The sequence below is a fragment of the Dermacentor variabilis genome, chromosome 11 (genome assembly GCF_050947875.1).
Source record: "Dermacentor variabilis isolate Ectoservices chromosome 11, ASM5094787v1, whole genome shotgun sequence".
In the NCBI taxonomy this organism is placed as follows: Eukaryota; Metazoa; Arthropoda; class Arachnida; order Ixodida; family Ixodidae; genus Dermacentor; species Dermacentor variabilis.
In genome coordinates, this window is record NC_134578.1 from 23,895,751 (window position 1) to 23,911,790 (window position 16,040).

At 45.3% G+C, this 16,040-nt stretch overlaps 1 long non-coding RNA gene across 1 annotated transcript in view; it reads left to right on the top strand.

Moving 5' to 3' along the window:
- The window catches only part of LOC142564989 (uncharacterized), a 301,795-nt gene that overhangs the window by 284,029 nt on the left and 1,726 nt on the right, over nt 1-16,040 (top strand). The window lies entirely within an intron of this gene.

Here is a 16,040-nt window from a genome sequence, read left to right on the forward strand (position 1 = left end):
GAAATAAGCCCCAAGCATTGCCTCCGAGATGAAACACTGCACGCTGGTCGATCTCGGATATCAAGCTCTGCGCTCACCCTTGCTTCAGCTCTGGGCCAACTTCCCTTTTCCTACCTGGGATTTTCGTATGCGCCAACTTCGTATGCATGTAGACGCGAAATGAAGAAGTGCTCTCATTAGAATACACCCAAGCCTATTTAAACAAAATTGTTGCATTCAAGAAAAAAAGGCAATATTCAGCCTACCATAAAATGCAGAATTGAGATTTGGTGCTTCAAATTTCTTATTTGAAGCACTAAATTCCAACAAAAGCGGCAACCTTGAGGACGGCAAAAACTGCAGCTCAAGCTATTAAAAAATGCATAACTCTGCATTTAAAAACAGGTAGTGTTGCAGTTTTGTAAATTACTTCTATTGGAGCATCTGAAGCGGATAAACGTGATATATATATAAAGATTAGCTACTATTATTCGAAAGTATGCAAGGGTTTTGCGATATTTATACGCACAATTCAATGGTGGTATTGCACATTTCACAGCGGTATATATCGCAATAATTTCGCAAGGTTTAATACAATGAAATAGCAAAGCGTATTATTTCATTATTTTATGCGCTTTAGATTTATCAATAGGAGCTCTTTATAAAGTTGGGCTATCATTTTTTTATTACTGAATTACAAGTGTTAAACTTAAAACATAAATTTATTAGTGGAACGAGAATCGAGTGCCACTCTCGTTTCTTGCGCAGCGCTTCTGGTTCACCTCCCGAGACCACAGGGAAGGAAATTCAAAACAAATAAGAAAAAAATAAAAAAAAAATAGTACAGTATAACGTTCATGGGTTTCGATTCATAGGTTTCGTTATAGATATGACATCAGACCATATGTTTAGTGACGAGTTCACTTACTGTATGGTTATACCAACGCGAGGAATGACACTGCGGTTCAGGACATCGCATGTCACGACCTCAACGGCGGCAGAACTAACGGCCCTGCGTCGAGCACTGGCATTCATTGATTCGGAAAGACCCAGAAAATGGGCTGTGTTCTGTGATTCAAAACCGGCATTACAGTGCACGCAGTCAGTTCTCCGACACGGATGTCATGACCAATTCACATACGCAGTCGTGAAACTTCACCACGATGTCCAACAAAAAGGCCACGAAGTCGTTTTTAAGTGGGTACCTGGCCACTGTGGAATCAGTGGCAATGAGTCCGCCGATAACGCTGCTCGCACAGCTCATCACGAAGAGCACAGCATTCCGATTCCGCTTTCGAGGACTGACGCTGCAAGACAGCTTCGACACCTGGCACGTAGCCTCACAGTGACCGAGTGGAACTCGCAAAACTTACGACTTACACGACTACATCGACTAAACCCCTCCCTGCAGCTCCGACCTCCACCCGGACTTCCTCGACGTGAAGCTACGCTTCTCTGTCGCCTTTGGTTAGGAGTGGCCTTCACAAAGGCATACTCTACATTAATTGGGGTGACTGACAGTGCAGCATGCGAGGTCTGTGGCACCGAAGAAAACATCGACCACCTGCTGTGCCACTGTCCAAGATATGCCCTAGAGCGACAAGAACTTGCCAAAGCTTTCCAAAAACTGGACAATCGGCCGCTTTCTGTGCAGGTGCTGCTGGAACACCGCCCCCATCGCCCGTCGGCCCATAAAGCGGTGAAGGCACTTTTGTGTTTCTTAAGGACGACGGGTTTGTGCGACCACCTGTGACTATTAAGGCAATTTCTGTAAAACCGTTGCACGCGTCAGCGAACTTGCCACAATTTCATTCTTTCCTTCCCTCCTCTCTCTCCCTGTGATCTTTGCGTTACCCTTTCCCATTCCCCCGGTGTAGGGTAGCCAACCGGACGTTATTCTGGTTAACCTCCCTGCCTTCTTCTTTTCTCTTTCCTCCTCCTCCACTTACTGTAATGCCCGGAATAATTAGAATTAATTAGAAATCCCTAAAACGACCCAGGACGAAATTCCAAATAAAGCAGAAAAAAATATAAAAAGGTACATCGTTAAATTCATGAGCTTCATTATGTATATGATATCAGAGTGTGAGTTTAGTTACAAGTTCGTTTACTGAAGTGTCGGGAATAATTAGAATTAATTAGAAATCACTGAGACGACCAGGGACAAAATTCAAGATAAATGAAAAAAGTAGAAAGAATAGTACAGGGCACAGCTAATGGGTTTCATTAGAGATATAATATCAGCATAAGTTTAGTTACAAGTTTAATCACTCAAGTGTCTTGAATAATTACAATTAATTATAAAGCAGCAATTACCGCACGCCAAAACACAGAATCGTAGACTTCAGAGACCCGCCATGAGGACACGACCTTGGCGAAATTCATGGAAAACCGGAAGTAGAAAGCGGGTGTAATGCGTCACTAATGACGTCACACACAAGAAGTTGGCGTCATATTTAACCAGCTAATTCATAGAAAACAGCTGCCTCCGAGTTCGGTTAGTGCGTTGCGTTCACCTAAAGTTGACGTAAAGAACAACAAAGGCAAAAGCCGAAGTGCAAATGCTACACCTAAGTAAAAGATTGGAGTTGCTTACCACTTTACAGTTAAAGGTGCATGTGAATAACCTTCCGCGGAGATTTCGGCGCCCAGCAATAGAAACAGACTCAGCGATTTATAACAAACCCATACGGCTGCAGTGCGGCGGCGCAGATGTCAAAATGCGGAGCAGATTAGAACGCTCGCCGTGAACAATAGCGTGACGTCAAGGCTATCGCAGTGTATAAGCAGGAGAAGTATTGGCGCTAAACACAGCTGCGTTATCGATGTGGCAGACACGTATAGTTCGTACACCCGAAGAACAACATGCGTACGAGGAGTGCCGAAGGAAATAGCAATGAGAATGTAAACGTCGCCGGCGCGAAACGAACATCGAAGAAGAACGTTCCCGCGATGCTGAACGAACAAGTGACAACCATTACACTTTGTGAATATGGAATGGCAGCGAAATCACTTGGCTTTTCATTTGAGAGCTCTGACTGTCATCAGCTTTCGTTCCCATTCGCAGAGTGGAATGGTTGTCATTTATTTTCTTTTATTTTGCAGTTCTGGATCACTTTTTATAAAAACATTCACATTATAAATCAAAAATAATCTCTATGCAGTGGGCATATTTCAAACCGCCATTCACAATTGGTATTAATGCGTAATCATTCTTTGGCAAGTACCTCAGCACTGTCACGGGAAAAGTGTAATGCTTTGTATTACACTTTTAGTAGTAAGTAAGATAGGTAACGACAGAATACTCATACAGATGCATAGCGCTCCTCAGAAAATTCATGGAAGCTTATAGTAGTGGTAAGCCAAGTGGAAGGTTGAGGTTGGGTCAACTCGAAATTTGGAGGTGGGCGAACCTTACATTGGGGTGGGCCAAATTAAATTTAGGGTGGGCCAACCTGAAATTTGCAAGCAGACCAACTCGAAGTTTTCAGGTGGGCCAATGTGAAATGTAGCGTGAGGCAACCTAATTTAGGCACTCGGCCAACGCAAAATTTGAGGCCGGGCCAACTTGAAATTTGGGGGTGGGCAAACTTAAATTAGAAGGTGGGACAACTTAATATTTGCGGGTGCGCCAACCCAAATTTGGGGGTGGCTCAACTTGAACGTTGGGGTTGGGGCAACTTGAACTTTGGGAGTGAGCCAAATCAAATTTTGTGAAGACCAACTCAAACTTGCAGGTGTGCCAACTTGAATTTTAGGGGTGGGCCAAATTAAGTTTGACGGTGAGCTAACCTACATTTTGGGGTAGACCAGCTTAAACTTAGGGGTAGGTCAACTGAAATTTGGGGGTTTGCTTACGCATACTCGGACAACTGCTATAGAGTTTCAGCATTAATTTTTGTACGCGACTGAGTGAGTAAGTGAGTGAGTCATAGTGTGTGTGTGTGTGTGTGTGTGTGTGTGTGTGTGTGTGTGTGTGTGTGTGTGTGCGTGTGCGTGTGCGTGTGTGCGTGTGTGTGTGTGTGCGTGCGTGCGTGCGTGCGTGCGTGCGTGCGCGCGTGTGTGCCTGGTTGCGCGCCGGCGCGATGCAGGTGTCATGTACTCTGGGGAAGGTCGCAACTGCGCTCCTAGCGTCGGCACCAGGCGACATTCTTTCAGTAGCCATTGGTAGCAAACATTTATACAATCCAGCTTCAGGTTCTATTTAAGTGCTAGATTTAAGAATACCAAGGTTGGTCAAAGTGTTTAATTGACCAGCTTAGATGTTAAGATAACTCTTAGTATTAATTATATGTGCTTACAAAATCTGCAGAATAATGAGAGCAACTACGGTGTTCTTTCAAGATAGCGTATATCAGGTTCGCCAGCAAACAATTGCTTCCATCGAAACGATAGTTGTCTGGTGTGACACCTCCTGAGGTGGGGCCTAAATGCGATATTTCCATTGAATGCGTAAAAGCAGAGCTCCTTTTAACGCGAAAGCGTAAAGAGCCCCGCGTTGCAGGAAATCCGGTGTCGGTGTTGCTACCAACGCTATGCCTTCGTGCCTAGCGTTCGGGGCCAACGTTTTCCCGAAAAACATTGCGGTTAGATAAGCTACAGTTGCCGGGAAGCGTGAGAAACTGTCAGAGATCTTTGAACGCTATTGGGGGCGTTGCGTTCTTAAAGACGTAGCTTAAGCGTCATCGCAAATTTTTTTAACATCTGTTTTGATTAGACAGCCAACCGCACGATGAAATTGCAATTCGCAGACGAAGACGGACGACATTTCAGGGCTTCAGCGTCGTCATCTGTACTAGCACAGCGACTGTGCAGAGGAGGGAATTGACCTATACAATAACACAATAAAATATCTTTATTTAACATCACACGGATGACACACGGTGGACATGTCCATTTCGCCTGCTGTTGAAGTGCCGATTGGCTGTGGCGCCTTGCTGCAGCAGACACACAGGCCAGCCCAGCCAATTGGAACTTCAACAGCAGATGAAATGAACATGCGTACGAGGTGGACTCTTACAGAATACCTCCCCTGGACAGTCAGAACTTCAACAGCAGACGAAATGAACATGTGCACTGGGTGCACTCTTACAAAATACCTCCCCTGGACAGTCAGAACTTCAACAGCAGACGAAATGAACATGTCCATACGTGGACTGTTACAGAATACCTCTCCTGGATAGTCAGAACTTCAACAGCAGACAAAATGAGCATGTCCACAAGGACAGAATTCAGAATACCTCCTCTAGACAGTCAGAACTTCAATAGCAGACGAAATGAACATGTCCACTAGGTGGAGTCCTACCCTGAACAGTCAGAACTTCAACGGCAGACGAAATGAACATGTCCACTACGTGGACTTTTACCCTGGACAGTCAGAACTTCAACAGCAGACGAAATGAACGTGTCCACTAGGTGGACTCTTACAGAATACCTCCCCTGGACAGTCAGAACTTCAACAGCAGACGAAATGTACATGCCCACTAGGTGGACCCTTACAGAAAACCTCACCTTGACTGTAAGAACCTCAACAGCAGACGAAATGAACATGTCCACTAGTTGGACTTACAGAATACCTCCCCTGGACAGGCACCCACAGATGCCGAGGTTGTCCCGATGTCCCGAGAGGCGTCCCAGTCGGACGCCGACGCCATGCTCCGCGAGCTCCCGCGACACTCGAGCTTGTCCCGAGAGCCGTGCCAAAGTGGCACCGCTGCTGGGATCGGTGGGTTTTCGGCGTTCCACTGCCACAGCCGCCTCAAGCGCGACGTTGCCGCTATGTCGCCGTGGAACGACCGAACTGTGCTCTCCTTAAAACGGGACTGCGTCAGCCCGTTTGCTTTAGCGGCGTTCATGGCCTTACGCACTGGCGTTAAGATCGATCCCCAACTGTCACTGCATTTCTCGCGAGGCCTTTCCTCTAGTTCCGTGTGTGCCAAGAGAACAGTAAGATTCTTGAGTGACTGCCGCTCTTCCCGATTGAGCCACGCATACGGCAATGCCTGAACAGCCCAAAACACTACAACCGGCACTAAGGGATATCTGACAGTATATGCGCCGAGCTGTATAAATATTTACTAACGTTAGACAGACTTGTTACGTGACGTTCCTGAGCCAATCGTCTTTGTTTTGTTTTATATATTGCACTTATTGCTTGGTATGTTCATTCTCCACGCCAACATCGAGCCCTTGGGGATAAACAAACTCCCGCACTTGCCTCGATGTGTTAGCATACAAAAGGGATATTTTGGGAAATATCTCCATTTCCTGCTGTCTGTCAAGCATCCATGCGGGCGACGCCGAAGAACGCGTTGTGCTCGGTTTCATTCAACAGACAGTTTGCTGCAGTGCTAACAGGTCACCGACGCTGGAAGGCGCCGGATGTACTAGCTGCCGTGCTTGTCAGAGCCAATATAAGGAATGCATTGAACTCCGGCTTGAAACTTGAGGGTGCTGGAATCTCACATTGAGGATCCACCCTCACTGTTCATTTTGCTAAGGGTGATTACTTTAACTCTAGTACATGTATTAGCTGAATACGTCTGACCATAGCTGAATCATGCTGAATAGCTGGACAGCGCCTGAGCATCTCGAAGTGACTTTTAATACGTGAGCCCAAATGTAGTTGCTCGAAGCTTATTATATCAAAAAGAATGACATGTGCATCGGCACCGCATCTCTAGCATGCTACGGAAAGAAAGAAAGACGATCTTTATTTAACCATGTAGGCGGCTTGTTTGCCGCAGCAGAATTCGTGATCATGTTTGACGATGAAAATATGCAGAGATAAGGTATTAGCGTGCTCCTTGCGCAGTGAGCGTTTCTATACGTATGCTGCCCGCAATTGTATTACAAATACTATTTGAAGTGTGGCGTTTGTTCGCTTTGAGCTACATAAATTGATTTGTCTTGTGCGCATTTGACGCCTGTAAACTCTAATACAGGTATCTATTTATTTATGTATATATTAATTTATTTGTGTAACTATATGTTAATTAATAAATTACCTTAAATATTTGAAATATCAGCAGCGTCATTAAGCATTACAAGAGAGAAAATTATCAAAATATACAAATTTAATGTATGAAGGAACCGCATTAAATGATAATAATAGGAATAAAACAGAACATGCCACTGCGATAGGCATATACTTCATAGATTCATAAAAAAAGGCGAAATTGATAATCAGACGCACTAACAATTCACTTGGCAGCTTATGCCACACAATAATCCTATGAGAGAAAAATGGCATTTAAGGACCCTTACCTACGCAAGCTTTTGGTTTGAATAGCTTCGGTGTTTTCGCTCTTCGTTTAAGTTAGCTCGCATAGTTGGACTTCAGAATAAAATGTTATTTGTTACATACACAATACTTAATGCGGTAGCGGTGTTCGGTGGGCAATGTTATACTTGCGAAATATTGACAAGGCTAATCATGTCGTCATTGCTTGAGCACCGACAAGGTAATCTTACGTCTCAACACGGGGGTTGCGTCGGGTGTTTCCCCCGAGGCAACTCCCGGGCCCATTCATCAGCGCCTATCCATAAGTCGACGCAGCGTTGACACCGACTGTTGACGGGTCAACAAAGGGCCCTTCTATCTGAACTTGACCCTGACAAGCTGCACCAATTGGTGAAAGGGGCTACCCCTTTCGTCGAAGGCTACTGTGAGAACCGCTTCAACCTCGGATTTCGAGATTGCTAAGCGCTTCCGCCATGTGCCGGGCAGGGGTTGCCATATAGCAGGCGTTGCCATATATGCCATATAGAGGGGCGGAATAGCGCGTTATTATCGGAGGGATTTTGCGACCAATTCGACGATTGTGACTGGCTGCAGCACAGTCATCAGATTCCCTAGTCTAGTCTCCTGGGGAAGACGATGGTATTAAAAGCGGATACCTTCGGCACAGTGAGGGAGCGTGCTTACGTGTCCTCATATGAACTAAGACGTTTAATATGCTCCTACATGAGGTGGGTTTCCGTATGTGTAGTCAATGTAAATAACGTAAAATAAACCATTTTCCTTCATTCCTACCACCGGGCGTACTCACCAATGAGCTTTGTGGATTCCTGGCCCAAACGCCACGTATAGCCGCAACAGCATCAAGGCTTTATTTTTACATACTGCCGATAGGTGTTAAAGGAAATTTGAAAATTTCACAACACATCTCTGAGAAATGAGCCTAACCACGCTATTTTGTTTATTGTATATTATTCCATTACTGCTTGTCTTCAGCTCTGTGGTTGGAACACGTTCACTAAGGGGAATAATTAGCAAGGTAATCCGCGATGCCTTGTTGCTTTGCTTAGGTCACAATGCCATTTGTCGTGAATGTAATGTCAGCTTCAACTCTCCTGATCAGACAAAAAAGTTCAGGACCCATTCTACCCTGTGAAGGTGATTGAACAACGAAACTGTGGGGGATCACCATCTACGATATGGCGACGAGAGACACAGTAAACTTTGGGGAACATATTATTTTGTAACATTCGTCACTAATGCTTTGTGGTCACTGTGACATACGGCTAAATATTCTGTTTTAAACGCAGGAACGTTCTAACGTTCTTTGCCAACGTAAGGTCAATACACGTTCCATGTGTGGTCGTTGGCTAAGCTGTAGCACATCCCAGAGTGCTAGACAAGGGTAAACGTATTTATTTTCATCATTTGGTAATGACAGTTACGATAGCTTGGTCATTACTTTGATATACACTGACTGCTTAGGTTACGAGCTTGAATCTTGGTCAATGTTAAATCTATACAAGACCGCTGTTGAGTAATTTTTGCTTGCTTAGCGGGGTATGAGCCATTACTGATGATCATAGTTTTTGATCGCACTTTTCTGTCCGAGGACATGATTGTCAAAGTTGCTAGAGGTGTGTGAGCCATTGCTGATGATGATAATTTTTGCGCGCAGTTTTCTGTCCGCGGACGCGGCTATGCCGTTGGGGGGTAGCGGTAAGGAGCTTCGCTGCAATGCTTGACTATCTGCCACAAAACATGTTTAATCAGTCTTTTTCCAATAAAAAACATCAACCAGTTCAAATGTATAGCGAAATAGTCGGGTTGGTGTGGAGGCATAACTATGAGACCACGATATGACATAAGATGGGGCTCTTCCTGTTTTCTTGGTCCACCTACCGGAACCACTGTGGTTCAAAACTAGTGGAAGCGTTCACCACTCAGCGGTAGAGATGAGCAAGATACCTTCTGGAGTATCGATGAGAAAAAAAACTGCCAATTTAGACCGAAGGCGACGCATTGAATGCGATAGCTGGTGAAAGTAAGGTTTAACGTTGCCTCATAGGCGCCTCGGAAACCTGGCAGGGTCAGAAACACAGGCAACAGAGTTTCAGGCATCTGTGTATTCACCATACTCGAACTGAGATCGAAAAAAAAAAATCGGCGTTTTTCAACGCCGCCTGAAAAAAGATTCGATATCTTTACTTTACGGTTATGGTCAGCATTGTCAGTTTACGGTTATTGTCAGTATTGTCAATCTACTGCTGCTGTCAGTTTTGCGTCATATGCAAGAAGCTTGCGAAAGATTGGTTGAAGAAATGCGCAAAGTTCACTTTGATGCATCTTATGTGAATTGCACTGCGGAGGCACATCCTCAACATCTTACGCATCAATACGACTACGCAAGGTTTTAACGGCAGTAAAACAAGTGTCGTGCGTTATATGTTTAAAGAGTTTCTCTGTCGCATTTGTAGCGTTCGATTCAGGCCATGATATATCTGTAATCTTTCTGGTTTGCATTTGTTTTCGAAACGAGTGTTGTGATTTACGGATGTCTACAGTAAGAAGTTGACTCATTTCGACTTACTCAGACTCAGGCCAACCCGTGATTTCGACCTTGAGTCAGCACAAGTGGGTCCTAGGGGTGTGATTTGGGGTCCAAGTATACCCGGTTTTAGTAAAATTTTGATCAGTACGGGGAATATGAATAGGTACAGCTGAGTGTAATTTCGCTGAGCATGAGTGCAAGTGAAGTAAAGAAAAAAAATATGTTTTGTAAACTTGAGTGAGTTCCGTTTATTTAGTTCGCAGACCCATTTATGTCCGTAGTGCGGTCCACTTTTTAGCAGAATACTCCTTATATGAGCTCTTACTCTTCTGGTACTCTATCTTGAAGTTCACACTAACGTTGTGGACATGGACTGCCCAGGTGTGCAAAAAGATATTGCGCTCTCAACCATTCCCTCACCTTATGCATACCCTGGTGATCTTAAACTTCCCAAAATAACAAGTCTAGTCATTCATGTTAGATCACGCGCGCTTGGTATGTCAATCATATAAAGATATATATGATGTTAAAGAAACGACCGCGTCGGCATCATGCCATTCATGCCACTTATGTCATTACATACATGCCATGACAAGCATGTGTTGCTATATATGTGGTGACGAGATGCGTATGCATATCTTGTCATTCATGTCATCCCTGTAGGGCCATGCTTGCTTGTCATAAATATCCTGATATATATATCGAGCGAAAGCAATGAACACGATTACTATATGTCACTCTTACCACTTATGTCATAATATGCTTGTTATGGCAAATACGTCATGACACTGATGTCATTCGTGATACTGCCACATCGAATTGTTGTTGTACTTTGTGATTTTGCCCCCGGTGTTTTTGCTCTTTTTTTCTTTTTTTCTCCTCTTTTTTTCCTTAACAAGTTTCCCACCTGTCCTGCTGTTGCCATTGTAAACGGGACCTGGGGCCAGTCAAGCTGCTTTCTCCGCAGCTTTTCCCCCTTGTTTTTCCGCCACAACCATGTACCTCCTTGCTTATGGAAACAAATAAATAAAAAAAAATACGCGGCGCGTAGAAAAGGACGAAGATCTCGCTCGATGGAGCCGAGAAGAGATCCCGGCATAATCGTTTTTCAGTTTGCCTAATTAAAGCGTCCTACCCTGTTTTCCCAGCTCCTGCTGTTTGTGCATCGTATGCACAAACAAATATGTATGCATGCATTTTATGGCCCCCATGCCTATTTTGATACTTAGTCAGTGAAGAAACGACCACAACGGCATCGCGACACAGACAGACAGACAGACAGACAGACAGACAGACAGACAGACAGACAGACAGACAGACAGACAGACAGACAGACAGACAGACAGACAGACAGACGGACGGACGGACGGACGGACGGACGGACGGACAGGCGGACGCACAGACGGTCGGACGGACAGACGGACGCACAGACGGTCGGACGGACAGACTGACGGACAGACGCACAGGCGGACGGACGGACAGACAGACGGACGGACACGCTGAAAGCGCGTGAAGTTTGCACAACATGCTTCGAATTAAAAAATTCGCAAGGGCTCAACAATCAAGTTGCACCTTTTACTGTGGAACACAGAGCAGGGCGGTGCAACAGTTCAACACACCCCATCCACCCACGAGCCAAGGCTGACGTCACCTATAGGAGCCTGCGGCGCGTTACCCATATATAGTGGAGCCGTTTTCCCGCTCATCACGTTTAAGCGCAGCTCGCGCACAAACAGACGCGGCAGTTCTTCCACTTCCTGTACTTGAGTGGGTGCGCATTTCTCCTGCCCGCGGTGTTAAGAAAGGGGCCGCGTTCACCTTCGCCGGAACCGAGTGGCCGCCAGGGGGGGCGGTTGCAGCCTCCACGGCACAGCGTCTCTCGTTCATCATCGCGCCGGGCCTCTTCCAGGCACGCCCCGGCGGGCCAAGTGCGGAGCGGCTTAGTCCGAGCGGGCCAAATATTTATCAGCGCCAACGACCGGGCCATGGAGCGGATTCCTTTCCCCCTCCTTGGAAAGCTGCCCCCCCCCACTCCCTCGATAAACAGGCACCCCATTGACCGTCTGGCACGGAACGCAGCGACTCGGGAGCGTAGCCGTCTATTCCTGTTGCCACGTTACTCCGTTGTTGGCGATCGTAGAATGGCCGTTTCATTAACACTGGCACCGCTTCGTATTTCTTCGCATATCCAACTACCGGCTAATGCGTTCAAGGGATATAAAAAATCAACACAAGTTTTTAGACATGTACTCAGTACTCCGTTTTTCTTTTTTTTTCTCTTCCTTTAAAGTCCTTTTCCTTTAAATCCGTCGCCAAGGTTTGTGAGTGGTGGCGCTGGCTACCACTCCCAGGGTTCTACTATATAATATATATACCCAAGAAAGTGAATGGGGAAACGGTGGCCGCGGTAGCTCAATTGGTACAACATCCCACGCGAAATGTGGAGGTTGTGGGATCGTTCTCCACCTGCGGCAAGTTGCTTTTTCATCCACTTTCGTTTCCATTAATTCGTCGTTTCTTTATTTCATTTATTAAGCACAAGTAATTTCCCCTATGTTGTCCTTGGTGTCAGTGTTTGTTGGCTTCTTATGATATGAGTAATAAAAATCGGGCCCCTCGGTTAAGCCCCTCCTTCTCGTTCGTTAAATTTGGAAGGAATACAGCAAAGAGGAAGCGAAGGCTATACTTCCGTTGCTGGAATTTCGCGCCCTCATGTGAACGTGGTGCCATGGATTTCAAAGTATTGTGTCTGACTTCAGCGATAGCTATATTTACTTCGTGAAATCTGCGCGTCCTGTGTTGCAGGGCTCATCTTTACGTGTGAGGAAAGGTCAACAAAAAAAAAAGCAAATTTCAATCGGTTCTATCGCCGATTTCATCGTCTCCCTTAAGGTGAGAGTATTGCAATTGTTAGCGTGTGCAAACGGTTACTAACGCAGCTTAACTTGAAATACGTCTTTGGTGTGCGTTGAGCGGTCGTATATTTCGAATTCGACTCAGTTTATTTTATGTAAAAAAAAAAAAACACGGATAATATGTATATACAAGAGCAAGTCCCGAGGTCACAAACTGAAATGGGACCTTCTGTTGCTTTTTATTTATATACAGTGTCTGTAACTCTTTTTACTCTGGCTTGCTAAACTTACCGCTCAGTTGCGCGGTGCTGGAAGCATTTCGGTAACGCTGCTTGCACATTCAAGGAAGTGCGTTGAACATTGTACCATTACCAGGGTAAACAAACAGAGATAGTAAGGCTGCTGAGAGTGCAGACGTCACTGCAGCTTGGCTGGTAGAGCATACCAGCGGGATTTGTGGGCACGGCCGGCTAGATTTATTTTTTTTATTAGCCGTGGTCATGTTATCACAAATGTAACTTTTGCGTTAAATTATATTGACGGGGAAACTTCAATAAACCTATTCTATCGCGTTCATTTCTTGGCTTAATGTGTTGTCCATTGGCTTCACGTGATTCTTAACTAAATATCAAACGAAATTATGGGGTTTTATGGGGCCCAAACCCCGATCAGATTGTGAGGCGTGCCGTAGCGGAGGACTCCGGAAATTCAGACCACCTGGAGTTCTTTAACGTGCACCTAAATCTAAGTACACGAGTGCCTTCACATTTCGCCGCCATCGAAATGCGGCCGCCGTGGCCGAGATTCGATCCCGCGACCTCGTGCTTAGCAGCCCAACACCATAGCAACTAAGCAACCGCGGCGGGTAGTAACTAAATATCTAACCTTTATTCACAGCTCATTCTGCTTCAAAACACGAATTCTGTGCTCGCTGTAACGTTTTTCTCCATTTTACCTTTAGCAAATAAATTTCAGGAAATTCATTTCCAATGTGCTTTCCTTGGCTTTATTGTCTCTTAGCTTTGTGTGCTTGTTACTGAATTGAGCCTGTGCGCGTGCGTTACCCTTCTTCAAAATATGAACTCTCTTCCTTTGATATGTGGAGGATTTCTTTTGTGTAACTCCGTCGAAGCATATAGCCGCGTATGATTCTCTCCTAGAACTGGCACTAACAGCACCGACAGGAACAGCAATTGTGACTGGAGTCCTCTAAAACCGCGGCATGACACAAATACCACCAGCTTGGTGGGGGGTGGGAGGGAGGAAGGAAGGGAAGCATCGGCGGTCATGCAGCCATAACAAAGCGCAGCTGACCCTACTTGGAGCAACGCCAGCCCAGGCCGCTGATGTTCGCGCAATGCGGCCAACGACCCCCCCTTCGAGCAGGCAGGGCGACCTCGCTCTCTCGCAGGTTGGTCATTTGCATCCGAGCCAAGGTTGTGTCCCTCGGCGGCCGCCGTTCACGGGAGCGCCACCGACGGCATACGAATGAATGAATGAATGAATGAATGAATGAATGAATGAATGTTTATTTTGACAGAAAAAATACAAGGAGTCTCTGTTAAAGAGGCTGACAAAAAGGCACGAATGCCCCACTAAGTGTCAGTGTCATATCACGGGGGTGCTCCTCCGGGAGCCATGGCGTCGGAGCTCACTGTAATGTTTCGCGCGCATATCTAGTGCGCCTCCTTCCGCCAACCGGGGTGTCGGTTTCAGCCTTTGAAGTCTCGAGAAATGCGCTTTGAGAGAGACCGCGTGCTGGCTTTCGGACTTCATGCGCCGACACAGATGTGGCATCTGCTTTCTTCTCGAAAGCATTTAGAGGAGCAGTAATGCGTCCGGGTCCGTGGTGTCTTCTGCGTGCAGCCCGCACATGCTCACTCTTTTGAGAAGACGTCTTCTCCGTTGAAGTATGTGGGAGCACGCAAAGTTTTTACTCAGACTGCTTTAAATAGACAACTGAGCCGTACGCAGCGATGGGCACACTCGGTACCACACGTGGTGACCGTTCCAGTCCAAATTTTCAGATTTCTTATTCCGAGTGTCCCTAAGACTGAGAAAGTGAAGAAATATTACGAATCTACAAATGAGAAGAAAACATTCAGCTTTAGAGAACTACGGTGTGTCAGCCGCTGCACTTAGGCAAAATCCAAGCATTCCAGGCTAACTGCTTTATTTTTCTCTTACCTTACGCAATAACTCCGCTTCAGGATACTATGCTGCTGTACTGGCCCGCTGTTTCATTCTTTTGGGTACTCACTGACTAACAAAACATTCCAGGGAGAACTTAGACAAACTAGAGAGATATAACCTACATTCACTGAGACCGGCGGATCAACAGTCTCTACTCCTAGAGTAGAGGCTCTACTCGTAGCACAGCCTATCTACATCTTCAGCTGACTAAATTACTCCATGCATCACGGCACTGTGACAGTGACCGAAACTTATGGACGCTGAGAAGCACTTGTTTATTACAAGCGTATACCTAGGCCTTCAACAAAGATGATTTGTGACTTTGTTTACAAAGTCATTGTGGTGCGACTTGCTCTTGCCTTTTATATGTATATGTTCATGCGTATAAAGGACTGTGTGCTGTGGATTTCTGGCCATATGACGTCATTTCTATTCATTTTCTTACATATATATTTTTTATATTGTTGTTCCCGCTAGGCGAGTTGGCGAAGCCACCACCGTGATAAGGTGACATCATCTAGTTCTTTTATTTTCATTTCAATATAAAAGAAAGGATTCGTGCGAGCACCTTAAGATACAATTTAACTATACAAAGATGTGATCATCGCAATGCTCCTGTTAGGCTATCCTTTGCTGAATGCCCCATTTTTGTTTGGGATCCATCTTACTAAAATGATGATTGGATCTCCAAATACGTGTCTCACCTGTACGGCAAACATTCCTGCGCGCGCTTTTGTTTGGAAGGTGGCCTTACTTGCATTGTAAATTCGTTGAATGCACTGCCCACGAGTTTGAAAAATTTGTCGATCGCAGTCAACTCAGTCGATCTCAGTCGAATTGTGTTTCCAAATAAGCATTCTCTTCAAATATGTTCAATTGTATTGTTCTCTGTGCACAGTAATTTCGTGGTCTTTGGTTGTCCTGGTTTACGCACACTTTAACTGCATCGTGCACCATGTGTTAATTATATACCTAAACAACGTCCCTTCAAGTTATTACTAATTCAGGAGGAAAAGAACATTTATTTGCCTTGGAAAACCGATTGCAGAGACTATGCTAATCTGGTGTTGCTCTTTTCAGGAAATGCAATGTAGGCGTGAACATGGAGTAAGGTTTACCTTATTTTGCTGCTAATTCTAGCATATAGTTGTGTGTTGGCACGTTATGTGGCATCTGTACTCTGAAAAAAAACAAGATTATTTCTTTCCCCGACGTAAATGTA